Genomic DNA, 16,039 nt, shown 5'->3' with positions numbered 1-16,039 from the left:
CTACTGGTCCCACTAAACACAAGACAAACGCAAAGAAACACTATGTCAAGCAACATCCCACATACAAGAAGTTCGAAACAAAATATTCCCCATACAGAAATTTTACACACACCACAAGCATTAACAACCATAGATTCCCTCACACACACAACGATCGGAGGCAACAATACCACCACTCCCCCGACCAAATACCACACAACATCACAGACAACTCATACAAACAAAATACACCCAACATTTTTTAGCCAGGGACCAGGGACACCAGGACAGAGGCTGGAACCTAGTAATAAGGAAAAACCGAAGATAATCAATCTTTCAACCAAACCTCTTTCTAACATAAAAATTGACATCCTCGCAAAAAGGCTCAAATTTACACCAACTCCATGCAGAGCAAACCTAAATGAACTCAAGGATAATATAACAGAATTTTGCAGAAAATTAAGACTAGCAGAAGCATCAAACAGTTTCAATACTGAAGATGAATCACTAGTCAAGAACAAAAGTGAACACATCCCACACAGAGGAAGAAATAAAGATCTTGACGAATTCTGTAACCACATTGAGAACTTCCCCTACCATACTATACATAAACAGAAAGCTAACCCAAATTTTAACACTACACAATGGAAAGAATTGATAGAACTCCAAAATGATGAAGATATAACCATTAAGTAAGCGGACAAGGGAATGCAGTTGTAATAATGGATACATCATACTACAGAAATCTTGTAATTTCCTTGCTTGATGAAGACCGACATTATGAAAAAATTACCAACTACACCCCACAAAAAATAATGAAAACTCTATCTTCACTAATTAAAACCCATGAAAAGGAACTGACAACCAAAGAGATTGATTTCCTAACAAACTTTAAATGCAAACCTAGCCTTTTCTATGGTCTGCCAAAAATTCATAAAAGTCAAATTATAAATGAAACCATTAAAAAATCACCAAAGACATACATACACACACCTAATCCGGGGGACCTAAAACTACGACACCATTGTAGCTGGCCCAACCTGTGAAACACACAGACTAAGTCTACTTATGGACATCCTCTTGAAACCCTTCCTTAAACATATCGATAGCCATATCAGAGATGACTTAGATATGTTAAACCACCTTCCAAAAAAAAACAAGGAAGAAACAATCCTGGTTTCATTTGATGTAGTCAACTTGTATACCAGTATACCTCATAATTATGGACTGGAGGCAATACAATTCTGGTTAGGCCAATTTCCGGAAGACATGCAAAAAAGGATCAGTAAGGAATTCATTACTAAATCAATTGAATTCATCCTACACAATAACCACTTCATGTTTGACAATACATTTTACCGTCAAAAATCCGGAATTGCTATGGGTACAAGGGCAGTACCAGTCATTGCGAACTTAACAATGGGATACATGGAAATAATCATTTACCAGGAATCTCTATTAATCTTTGGAAACTCCCTCTCTCAATACATAAAAGAGAATTGGAAACGATTCCTAGACGATTGTTTCATTCTCTGGAATGAAAACATAGATAGACTCCTAAAATTTAAAAACCTATTGAACAGCATAAACCCAAATATACAGTTCAAATGGAATACAACCAAAAGAGCTCCCGTTCTTGGATATACTAATTAAAAAATTAACCTTAAAATAGAAACAGACATTTTTTACAAAGCCACAGACGCCAAACAATACCTTCTTTTTAATTCATGCCACCCAAGACACACTAAAACAAACATCCCCTTCAACCTTGCAAGAAGCATATGCACAATAGTGTCAGAACAAAATACCAGGAACTTTAGACTGCAAGAACTCAAAAACACCCTATTGACAGACATTACCCACACCCAGCTCGTGCAACAGAAATCAACATAGAAACTTTAGAAAATTCAACACAACACACACCTTCCCGAAAATACTACCTTACATATCTACATACAACCCAGAAACAAAGAAGCCTTCACCATCATCACCCAGAATTACCAATACTACTTCATAAAAACCAAAATTAAGGAAATTCTAAACATACACCAAATCATTAAAAGCTACAAACAGCCTAAATCACTTAAAAAGATTCTCACAAAGGCAAAATTGTCTTCTAAAATTACGGATGCAAAAGTAAAAAAATGTGGTAGATCGAACTGTGCAACATGTCCTAACCTATTGGAAGGATCAGAATTCTTCTTTAAAGAGGAACAGAAATTTAAGATCAAATCTAACTTTACTTGTGCCTCTTAAAACATAATTTATGTTATTAAATGGTCGGGCTGCCACCAAGACTACGTGGGTTCCACGGGACTATCACTCAGGCGTAGATGCACACTGCATCGACAACAGATTGCATTCCCAGAATATAGAATGATACCTTTTAGTGAGCACATTGAGAAATGCGCAAAGCAACTACTGCCACAATTTTTAATCTTCCCATTTTACCAATGTGCTTTCGGATCATCAACACAAATGAGACTGAACAAGGAAACATTCTTCATTGAAAAGTACAAACCCAGACTCAACCATCCGAACATACTCATACAGAGAAATTAACAAGGAAAAGGGAAAAAAAAAATTTAAAGCGATTATCTCCCTTACACCGGAAGAAATCACTCACTACCTCCCCTTATTTAGAAATCTCCTGGAAATAAAAACAACGATAACTCCATGCAATATAAACATAACGTCACAAGAAATTTGAAAAGCTACACGCGAAACCGGTAATTTCTTTAAAAAATTTTAAATTATGTCATTTTAAGGAAAGGAAAAAAAAAATTTTTTTTTCCAATATTCTCCAGACATTTTGACACAAATATATATATTTTTTAACATTTAAGCCTTCTGTCGTTTTTTTACACTTTACCATTTTTTATATATATATATATATATATATATATATATATATACATGCACGCATACACACACACACACACACATATATATATATAGAATGTTGCAAACAGTTGTTATTAAATTTACGTATACAGGCAGGCAGACGCACAAAACAATAACACATACATATATGTTTTTATTAATGTTTTGTATACACATTAGCGAACTGCTAAACCATCCATAGATTTTGATCATGAATATATGTATGTATATATATATATATATATATATATATATATATATATATATATATATAAAATATATATATATATATATATATATATATATATATATATATATATATATATATATATATGGATATAATATTCTTTTACTCTTTTACTTGTTTCAGTCATTTGACTGCTGCCATGTTGGGAGCACCGCCTTTAGTCGACCAATCGACCCCAGGACGTATTCTTTGTAAGCCTAGTACTTATTATATTGATCTCTTTTGCCGAAACGCTAAGTTACGGGGACATGAACAAACCAGAATCGGTTGTCAAGCGATTTTGTGGGGACAAACATACAGACAAACACACACATATATATATATATAGATATACACGACGGGATTCTTTCAGTTTCTTTCTACCAATTCCACTCACAAGTAGAAGACACTTGCCCAAAGTGCCACATAGTGGGACTGAACCCGGAACCATGTGGTTGGTCAGGTAGCTACTTACACAAAGCCACTCCTGCGCCTATATATATATATATTATATATATACATATATATATATTATATATATATATATATATATATATATATATTATATATATATATATATAATATATATATATATATATATTATATATAGTCTGATATGTGAGGCGGCCCGGAATCAAGCGACCGGAGCTGGCCTTACTGAAGATTGCTACGGCATTCGCCGAAACTTGCCTTTCAGTCTAGCGAATTCTCTACTCATATCCGAGCTTACTTTATGTGTTTGTAACAAATTTTGAACATTTTAGCTCCTACTTTTAGCAATATAAGTGTTGTTCGCACCCTTAATCAAGTTTATCTGAGTATATACACGTGTGCCTTTCCAATGATTTCTATGTTAATTAATAAACAAAGTGTTAAATGTGCTCATTGCTGTTGCTTTACATATGGTAATCAGCTGAAATTTAATAAACATGATAACTCTTTGCACAAATATATAAGATTGCATTGACTATTTCTTAATTTTAATTCCTTTTTGTTTTCTTTTATTTTGTTTTTCATGTTGCCACCTTATCTTATAATGTGCTACATCTGTGATATCCCCACACCTGAAATTCATTTCATCTGTATTATGTCTAGGAAATACTGCAATCTTCGGTTACCGCTCTTTTAAACGTCCTGCTTCTCGGTAGATTCCAATCTTTGATTCACCATATAAAATTGTACTGGCATCGTTGAAGATATTGGCATTTATCATCCTTAAATCCAATAGTGACCGCCAGGTTCATTGCTGCAACCCCAACCCTCACGCGACTGCATATCCTAAAGATTCATTATATATCATCCACTAATAATTAATCGCTGAAAGTTTGATGGTTAAAAGCGGTTTATATTTTTCGCAATGTTTTGTTTGATAGAAAAAAGAAACGAAAAATAATGTACTCGACCGTTTACGAACCAATGCTCATGTAGACACACATAGACAAATAAAATTGAACAGACAACTTTTGTTTAACATTTATATTGAAACATTCTAATTTATAAACTTGAATTTAATATATTTTTCTTGAAATACCTTATCTTCTTATCTTCCATCACTAAAACACCTTAATGCAATTATTGAGGCAGTACGACCATGTAACGCTATACAACTGTAAAATACACCGATGAAAGAAAATAAATTTAATACCTAAACGTGTAAGAAAATAGAAATATGTATTTCAACGTAAATATGTGAAAAAAATTGTAATTTAATTTTACATTTTAGTGATAGATTCAGAAACGATAAAATAAATATAAATTAAAGAAGACTATTTTTTGAGTAAACATATTACGCGTTTTTATGATCAAAGATAGGAAGATAAGATTTCTCTCTAAAAAAGATACTTTACAGACGAAAAACGGTTTGCAAAATAATTTAAGTTTGGTAAAATATCAATACATTTTGTTTTCCTACTGGTAATTAATTTTGAAAAATTATTAGTCATAGTTGTACAAAAATATACATTCTTTGAATAATTTAACTCGGCGTTGATACAAGTTGTAAATAAAAATGGATGTTTTCCTTCTATAATGCATATCAGTATATACGCGTACATACGCGGGTAAATACTTAGGTATATATACACACATGTACATATGCGTGTTTCTATGAATGTGTATTAATATATATATTAATGTATATATATATATATATATATATATATATATAATATTATATATATATATATATATATATATATATATATATATATATATAATATAAACATATATATACACACACAATCATACACATATATATTTTTACATGTATTTATGTTATTCTTATCAATATAACCAGCAGTTTGCAAAGTCTCGCCAAATCGGAGACTTATAATTGTCACTAAATATGACTAAGATTTTTTAAAAAACTACATGGCTAGAAGTAAGTGCTAAAATGTTCTAATGATGTAGTCAACGGACATTTTCGTCATCTAAATAAACGGATAATTAAGAGATCCGCTAATGAATTATAAATAAATCTAATCAATATGTAGGAAAATGGATAGAAATTAGACTTAAACCTTAATAATGGGGTACTATAATTCTTTTCTAAATATAATATAATAAATATCTTAAATTTTGAATCACTACATTCCGTATCCCTCTTTTCTTATTCCCAGACTTTAAGCTTATTTTTTTATCTCTTTTGTTTTTCACTATATTCCCTTTTACCATCCTTCCATCTTGTTATCGCCTTTCCTCCTCAGTCATTATCTCACTAGCAGCTCTGACACATATTCTTCGATGTAGATAAAGTTAGATATATGGTTCCAGCAAAATAAGGTTCTCGGAGGTTGTCTGACATTAATAAATTTATCACTATTAGCTGGAATATAGCTGACAACTCCCAACAGATTTAATTCTAAATGGTTGTAGACAATATGCTACATAAAATTTTATAAATATAAATAAAAATAACTATCGCACAACTCCTATATCATGAAACCCTCTATTCACCTCTGCTACTCTCTAGAATTTAGAGTGTAAATTATAGTAAGCTGAAATAGATATGCATTATTCTCTGAATTGATTCTGCCGAAAATAAGGAAGCAATGCAATTATTTTGGTTTCTAGTACAGATATAAATTTGCTATAAATGCTAAAAATGGGTTAACCATTATGTTGGAAATATATACGGTCATCTGTGTCTGAGGAGAGTGGTTTCTTTGAAATTGATGTAACGTTTCCATTGATTGATTAAATAGAGCCGCACGAAACGGCCGTAATGCATTGATACGTGGACATCCAAATGTCTGTCCTTGTGTGTACCCTCTGTGTGAAGCCCCTCGTGGGTAAAAAAGAAACAGTTACTTATTTGCATTTTGTTCACCTAACATTCTAGTTGCGCGGACTATACCGAACTGGTTAGAACCTCAATTTAAGTACCTGATCCAAATGAATCGTAATTATATATATGTAAAGAGAAAATAAAGAGGGATATAAATTGACACAGATTGTTGGATAAACGCATACATGAGTTTAAAAGTACAAATAATATTAATAAAAATCCTTCAATAAATTTTAATTCATGCAACAAAAAATTTTCAAAGAAGAAATTTCTTATCTGTAATTCCCCTCCGTGTTATTTAAACGATAACAGGAAGGGAAACAGAAAAACAGTATACAGGGTGCTTGGGGTAAATTTGAGAGCATTATATACCATTCTCAGGAACAGTTTGTTCTGTTAGTGAACATTCAACGGCGTTGTTGCGCATAAAGTTTAAATTGTAGTTAAGGAAATGTTAGCAGAGATATTGTACCGCAAGCCATCTGAATATTGGATGTATCAAAATGTCTGCCATCATGGGTGTTGTCCAATGTTATATTAACACTGTAAAGTTTGTTAGATGTGAAATATTATTTACTGCAACGGTGACTACATGGCCTTCGCCGCCTGGTAGCGAGACAACAACAATAGGGTAGTACTCCGTCAACTGCAGTACAATCTTGAGCAAGGCTTTCGTCTCAATTCGGACTACGGGATCCCAATTCGAACTATACTTTTACAATAACATGTTCCTCGTGAATTTTCAGTCATGCAAGTTTTCCGACAAGTAATTTCATTGAAAGTGGCCCTCGAATCTTCGATCTGTTTTTAGGCAGGTAAATCTGGGAAATATTACCTAAAAAAAAATAAACAAAGTTTCATTAACATGAGTGTAAAAAATATATAGCTGCAGCACAAAAGGCATTCAACTATTCCTCAAATCAGCTGGAAAAGTGAATGTAAACAATGGACTATAAATAATGGGGGAAAGCAGCATGTGGTTACGGGGCTGAAATGGACAGTGGTTCTTGAAGGCAGGAAAGGTGAAAATAGCTAATGTATCTGTTAGTGTGTGAGGGTGTTAGCGTGTTAGTAGGTTTGTGTAAGTGTGTGTGTACTTGCGTGTTTGTATTTACGTGAGTGATGTATGTGTGAAGTAGTGGAACTAACAGTTTAGTACCATTAGTTAGATTTGGTGGTGAGAGGCAAGTACCATGTCTGTGAGTACGTCGGTGTGTGTATACGTATTTGCTTGTGTGTGTGCGTAAATGAGTGTATATAGGTTTGCATGTACAGGTGTATTTGTGTAAGTGCGTGAGTATGTGTATTTTTGTTTATGCATGTGTGTGTGGTAGATATGTAGTATGTGATTGTAAATTTGGTATCTGAGCATGTTGAACTGTCTGAAAGAAGAATTAAAGATAAAATTATTTTAAATTAGAGATAAAATTATTTTAAACCTTTAATCATATTAACAAATAAAAATTGAAGTAATATCAAATTTCTGAAAATTTAAAAGTTAAGAAATTGAAATTAAATAAAAAAACTAAAAGTAAATCTGAAAACTATATATAAGGCATTCTGAGAAACCTCGGAAGATTTGCATTACACGACAACGTAATGCAAAACCTCCACCCCAAAATAAACATACATACGTACATACATACGTATATACATACATACATATAGACACACACACACACACGTATATATATATATATGTAAATACACAGACACACACACAGACACACACACACACACACACACACACACACATATATATATATATATATATGTACATATATATATATATTTCTTTAAAAATAAATACATATATACATTCATATATATACATACAAATATACATACACATATATATATATATATACATATCTCCTTGTTTCTTTCTGTGGAAAAGTTAAAGACTTTTTTCATTTCTCGCGGTTCATACTAAGACCTCTGTTTGTTGTCTACACCACCTGCCTTCGCTCTTTGTTTTTCTCTCTGTGAATTCTCCTTATATATATATATATATATATATATATATATATATATATATATATATATATAAATATATACAGAGATGAGAGATACATATATACATGCATGCATTCATACATACTTACATATCTTTGGTTCAAGACAAATAGACGATATACAATATACATCTTTGAGATAATATACGACTTCGGTTTTTAAATAAAGCCATTTTTTAATTAAATAAATAACGAATATGTAAACGCAGTTACTCATCTCTCAAATACACATTCTAATATGTCTGGAAGAGTTTTTTTTTAAATCACTGATTAAGAGGCTCATAGCAGTTCATTATTTGAACAGAACGGAAACTGAACGTCGAGAATTCAATAACTCTTGAAACTGATAACACAACGTGCGTCCAGATCCTATATAACATGTATACTCGCGAATTTTAGAACATAATTCATTTACTAATCTCAGTTATTTGACTGCGGCTTGCTGGAGCACAGCCTGAAAGAGATTTTAGTCGAAGACACACACACACATACACAAGCACTCACACACCAACACACCTATGTGTGTTTATATATAGATATATATGTATATGCATATATATCACCGTCACCGACCAGGCTACCAGATGTTGCTACACGTCGCTGGTCACAATGCGCTTCTCATTGTTTTAGCCTTCAAATGACGCCAACCCGCTTGCTAAGCAAGCAGGCCAACAGAAGAAAGAGCTAGAGAAAGTTGTGGCGAAAGATACAGCAGGGATCTCCACCACACCCAGCCGGAGCCTAGTGGAGCTTTTAGGTGTTATCGCTCAATAAACACTCACAACGCACGGTCTGGGAATCGAAACCGCGAGTCCGCTTCCCTAACCGCTGGGCCATTGCTCCTCCACATACACATACATACATATATATATTTATATAATATATATATATATATATATATATATATATGTATATATATACGATGGACTTCTTTCAGTTTCTATCTACCAAATCCGCCTACAATTCTTTGGTAGGCCCGAGACTATGGCTGAAGGCATTTGCCCTAGGGACCACACAATGGGACTGAATCCGGAAACACGTTGTTCCGATACAAGCTTCTAACGACATAGACAATCTTGCGCCTATAATGCACGAATATTATATATACACACATCAATTCAATATGAGTATTTTGATTTTGCCATTGAAGTAGATCTTAGCTGATTTTAAATGGAATAGTCATGCGGCATGAGAGATGTATCGACAAGTATTACATGAAATACAGAGTGCTACTGACTGAACGACTAAACAAAGATAGTAGATATTAGAGTCATCGCACGTTACTTTTAAAAACTTGCAAACGCTAGAGTTCTAGCAGAGATTACTGAACAAAATACACGCTTTGGAAGTGAAGGTGTAAAAAAAAAAAGAAGCTAATACAGAAAACAGTTTGTAATGTGTTAAGTATAGATTAGACACGAAATGAGACACATATAATTCGTACTTTCACTGAAAACGTGTGGATATATACGGATTATTTTTCATATGCATATATCGCATACATACGTACATCACACAAACACACATATATATACAGACACATACATACAGACATATACACAGCCACACACAACATATATATATATATATATATATATATATATATATATATATATATATATATATATATATATACATATATACATATATACATATATATATATATATATATATGTATATCTATCTCATTCATACACAAACATATATATATATATATATATATGTACATATATACATATATACATATATATACATATATATATATATCTATGTATATCTATCGCATTCTCTCTCCCCCCACTCTCTCTCTGTATATATACATATGTTTGTATATATATATAAATGTATATATATATGTATATATATATATATATCTATGTATATATATATGTTTACATATATATATATTAATATATATATATATATATATATATAGGCAAAGTGAAGCTGAGGAGTATATTCGTGCGAGTAGATATACATACACGCGTACACACGAACATATACACACATAGACACACACAGACACACACACATAAAAGTGTTTAGAAATTTACATATATATCTATATAAAAATCTGAACGCAGAGGCGCACGTATGTATATAAGTATGTATGTGTGGAAGCTTAGCTTAGTTAAAATTCCCTTTGCTCTTGGCTCTTAGACAAATACACGCATCTACAAGAAAAAATACGCGGTATTTTTGTCTTTCTGTTGCATTTCTTATGGATGATTCTATTTAGAATCAATTCAGTAAATTCCAAAATAATTCGCAGTGTCGTATATAGCGCTTATTTTCTTTAAGTCATACTTGAAACGGAAAGAAACAGGATAAGCAAAATCTAAGGAAAGGTGAAAACAATAAATTACAGCAAATATCTGTAGGCAAGAAATTTATTCGTACAAAAATTTGTCATTTGTGTTGAATCCTACATAGACATTTCTAATTACGTATTTCGGAATACAAATACAGGTTGAAATGCATTGCATGTTTACGTGAGATATAATGATGAATGAAATAAATCCAAGTCAAAGACACGCATGCATAAAGGAATAAATGTATACATAATAACAAAGGCACATATGAAAACACACATTAGTATAATATGTATGAGTCTGTGTGTGCATTTAAATATATATGTATTTCTTCAAGTAAACATATTTATGTATGTGTATATATATATATATATATATATATATATATATATATATATATATATATATATAAATGCACGCACACATTCACAACGCGTGCGCACACACACGCGTGCATACACACATATATATATATATAGATAGATAGATAGATAGAAAGTTAGATAGATAGATAAATAGATAGATATATAGATAGATAGATAGATAGACAGATATATAATATATATATATATATAGATAGATAGATAGATAGATAAATAGATAGATAGATAGATAGATTGATAGACAGACAGATAGATAGATCGATAGATAGATAGATAGATATATAGATAGATAGATAGATAGATATAGATAGATAGATAGATAGATAGATAGATAGATAGATAGATAGATAGATAGATAGATAGATAGATATTGATAGGTATATATGCATTAGCATGGGTGAATGGAACGATAAATATATTAATCTGATTGACAATTTGCAGAAGCGGAAAAATAAAATATATCAATTGGAAAGCTATGTACACATAGCGCAGGAGTGGCTCTATGGTAAGAAACTTGATTCCGAAGCACCTGTTCTCGGGTTCAGTATCTGCATGTATTAGTGTGTTTGTGTATGTGCCCCCACCATCGCTTGGCAACATATGTATGTGTGTTTGCGTCCTCGTAACTTTGTGTGTCGGCAAAAGAGACCGGAAGAATAAGTACTAGGCTAATAAAACATTTAATCACGGGGTCGAATCGGTCGTCGTAAGCGGTGCTCCAGCATAGCCACGGTGAAATAAAATGCCCAAATATATGTTTCTTTATTAGCCACACAGGGCTGCACACAGATAGAACAAATTTCAAAGTAGAGCTTTTCTTTTGAAGGTTTAAAAAAAAAAAAAAAAAATAATAATAATAAAATAAAAAATAAAATAAAATAAAAAAGGGGGGGTCGATCAAAAGGGATCGTAAAAGGAGAGAAAGAGGACAAAAAAGGGGGGGTTAAAAAAAGGGGGAGAGGAAAAAAATTGATCAATAGGGATCGTTATCACAGAAATGTCAATATGAAGTGTAAAGGGGAAGACAGGTGAGGTTTACCCGTGGAAAGAAAAGCCTACGGAAAAGACCACGGTAACCTCGGTCAATGAAGTCACATGTTATATTTCTTTATTTTTTTTTGCAAATAAGCAACTCTCTGTATTAATTTTTACGGTTCATAGAATTATAGTCAAGGTAGCTTCGTCATTCATACGTGCCATCCTTGCTACATTCACCCATCTTTTTTTAAAACATTCACTAGACAAAACTTGCCTCTCTACTCTCACTTTTTTCTTCAAGTGATACTTGAAGAAGTTGATGAGAGATTGACCAGAGAGGAAAGTGTTTGTCTCTAATCCTTTCAGACGCGTCCACCAGATACATTCTTTCGCCATAGCCACAAGTATGATAAAAATAGCTCTTCCTTCCAGTTTGAAGGAAGGAGGCGTGACGATATTAACGATAGACTCGGTTGATAAACCGACACGTCCCACACGTGACAGCAGTCGTTCGACATAAGCCCACAGGTGGGAAATTGCTGGACACTGCAAGATTGCGTGCAGAGCGGTTTCGTCGCTCTGCCCGTATCTCGGGCAGGTCGGCCCCGTGTTTCTCGAGCCATGCCTATAGAGCTTATCCCGAACGGGTAGCGCTTCTCGGTAGCACCGCCAGGCCAGGGATCTCTGGAAGTTGTCCATAGGTCCCGGGCCGAAAGTCGTTTGAAACAGGCGGGTCAGGTATTCCTCGTCGACGCCCAGGTTTGCCCCGAGCTCGTCGTCGTTTCTCCCCTCCACTAATCCCCTATAGAATGCTTTGGTTGTGTTGAAGTCACTCAAGGTCGACCCGGGACGGCAGAGTTGCTTGAGAGCAACGCGACACTCGCGGTGCCATTCGCCCTTCTTCGGCCTCTTTTTGATCCACGACTGTAGTTCGGTCATGGAGACGAGTTGCGGGAATGCGTGCCTCACAAACGGCGACCACACCTGTTCACCGTCGTCTACATAGAGCCGGAGATGTCGCAGTCTCAGCGCGTGTCTGCGCATCATCAACCACGGCATGCCCAGCCCTCCTTTTAACGGGTGTTGACAGCAAATGGATCGCCTGACCATCGGGATGCATCCTTTCCACAAGAAGCGGAAGAGGATGCGTTCTAGTTTGGTGATGGTAGGGTCGGGACAAGGTACGACGGTCAGGCGGTAGTAGATGATGGACGCGATGTACGCGTTCACCACCTCCGCCCGACCTTTTAGGGACAGTTTCCTCTCGGCCCATTGCTGGGCGAGAGTGACCACCCTACTCGTTATCTCGTTCCAGTTCTTCTCCATTTGGAGGTCCGGACCGAACCAGACCCCGAGCAACTCAACCGGGCCGTCTGTCCAGCGTCCCACGACGGAGGTACTGGTGGACGGCATGGGCTTGCTTCTCCAGGTGCCGAGCCGCAAGCCCACTGACTTTTCCCGGTTGATTTTTGCTCCTGTCACCGCTTCGTAGTCTTTCAGTGTCTCGCCGACCCGCTCGATGTGCTCGTGGCTTGACACTATGACGGTGACGTCGTCCGCGTATGCAGACACGCTCGTCCCGCATCCTAATTCTCCCAAATATAGAAATGTTATAGGGAAGCGTACGCATACATATATAATGTAGTAGGATGTGCCGGACTTGATTGCATCAACTGTTTCTAAATAACTTTTCTTTTCAATGATAATCCTGTTCATATTTATTTCAACACGAAAATTTCCCAAGGTCTTATGCTGGAATAAAGAATATATATTTGATTGTTAACTTCGTTATATTTCCTTTCTACCCATACACAAACACACAAACATACACACATATTTATACATAAATACATATATATGTATATGTATGTGTATAAATATGTAAATACATTATGATAACAATATAAACACGCTCCAAAACTGCGTTTGTATCAGAGCTATTGCTCTCTCTTCACCGCCTTAATGACGTGTGGATAAGACACTGTCTCTCATTCGTATTACTTTCTCTCACTTCCTCCTCGGACAAATATATATATATATATATATATATATATATATACACATAAACAGACACACAGACATATATAAATATATATATAATATATATATATATATATATAGATATATATATATATATATATATATATATATATATATATATAATATATATATATATATATATATATATATATAAATATACACATACAATATATATAAGCACTACGATCATTAATATATTAGAAGGTGATATTTTCGCATAAAAATGACGTATAATAATTTTACTAAAAATATACTTTGTATGTATTCAAATATTATGTTTCGAAAGCGTAATACAAAAGGAAAAGAAGTAGGAAGACTACGCATAAATTAAAAAAAAATACTGAATATGCTGTGCTGGTTGTGGACAAAATAGAAACATGTAGTTGAAACAACATCATATTTCACTCACAAGGATCCCGTATGCAATGCCATTCGGCTCATATTCATTTACATGTATGGAAAGTATGTCTATATATTTTTAAGAAAATGAATAGATACAAAAGTCGTCTCGGTATGTGTGTATAGGACACTTCATATATCAAGCGTTAAACATTGTGAATTGGTAGTACTAAAATTAATTTTATATAATCAAACATATGTTGCAATCAACAATACGTTTCCTTATTCATTATGTTTGCTCATTTAACTATACGGTTCATTGAAATCGTCCTGTACTCTATAGAGCTTTACCAAGAAATGCAAAGACATGTTCGACAGGGTAATAACAGTTTGCCTTACATTCCACGTAACGTATGACTGGTCTTAGAAGCAAACAAATGATGTTGCTACAATAAAAACATAAGTTTGGCTGTTCCACATCGATAGGGTTTAATTTCCATTCCAATGTGTATAAAGTGCCAGCACTAAGATGATACATCTAGATTGTCATCTGGAGGTGGATTGTCTATTTGCAGAACGTATATCTGGTAGCATTTACAAGCTAATTTATTCTCCCTAGTGATGGATACTGCAGGCTGTTGTAGTATGTGTACTAATTGAGGATTTCAGGTTAGAAATGGAGTGGACTCCTCTTAAGTCTATTTGAAGGTAGTTACACGCATCCGTGATTAAGCTGACCGTCTACTTTGATTACGCACCTTTCTCTGAGATAAGTATGCGAACGCACTGTTATTAGATCAACTCCCAGTGTCCGACAGGTATCTTTAATTCTCAATAGGTCTGGTCGTCTGAAGGCGCGATATGGTATAATCGCAAGCACACCGCTTAGCAACATTTCTTCTGTATTTTCTCTCTGAGTTCAAGTTCCTCAAAGATTGGCCTTCTAGTACAATTGCCGCGTAGAATTCTTAGCATCATTTTCTCCGTCCTAATGTTCTGAGTTCAAATTCTGCCGATGCTTACTTTCCCATTCATCCTTCTCGGTTTGATAAAATAAGTACCAGTTGACCACTGGGGTCGATGTAATCAGCGTTTCTCCTTTCTCCAAATTCCTGCCTTGTACCGAAACTTGAAGACGATATTTCTGGTCGTTCTTCATGATTCACGTCATTTCTTTTGAAGCTTACGTGCTACTGTTGTGGGCGAAGCAAAGAGACTTTTGCATATTTAATATAGAGATTAACATCAAAGGACACGTTGCTCTCTAACTGCCAGCAAAGAGAGTAATTTAATTTCTTCCAAACGATATTATGTTACCCGATGAGACTTGTTTGGAATTAATTAAGAAATGCCAGGCCTCAGCTGAACTGAACTAGTTACTTTGATCTGGAGAATTTTAGGTCAGTAAACGCTATCGGCAACTAAATAAATTATTGTATCTGATAAGTTAATTCAATGTTGATCCCCGATGCACTTACGCGTGTCAAAGACGTGATTGCGTGGTGTACGAAATGACGGAAGCATTTTAGTTGCACACATTCAAAATTCGGTCATCGAGGACTTTTCCATATAGGTCGAGCCATTTCTCTCATATTTAA

Source organism: Octopus sinensis, linkage group LG19 (genome assembly GCF_006345805.1).
Source record: "Octopus sinensis linkage group LG19, ASM634580v1, whole genome shotgun sequence".
Taxonomy (NCBI): domain Eukaryota; kingdom Metazoa; phylum Mollusca; class Cephalopoda; order Octopoda; family Octopodidae; genus Octopus; species Octopus sinensis.
The sequence above is the reverse complement of the archived record's forward strand: the minus strand, read 5'-3'. Positions refer to the sequence as shown.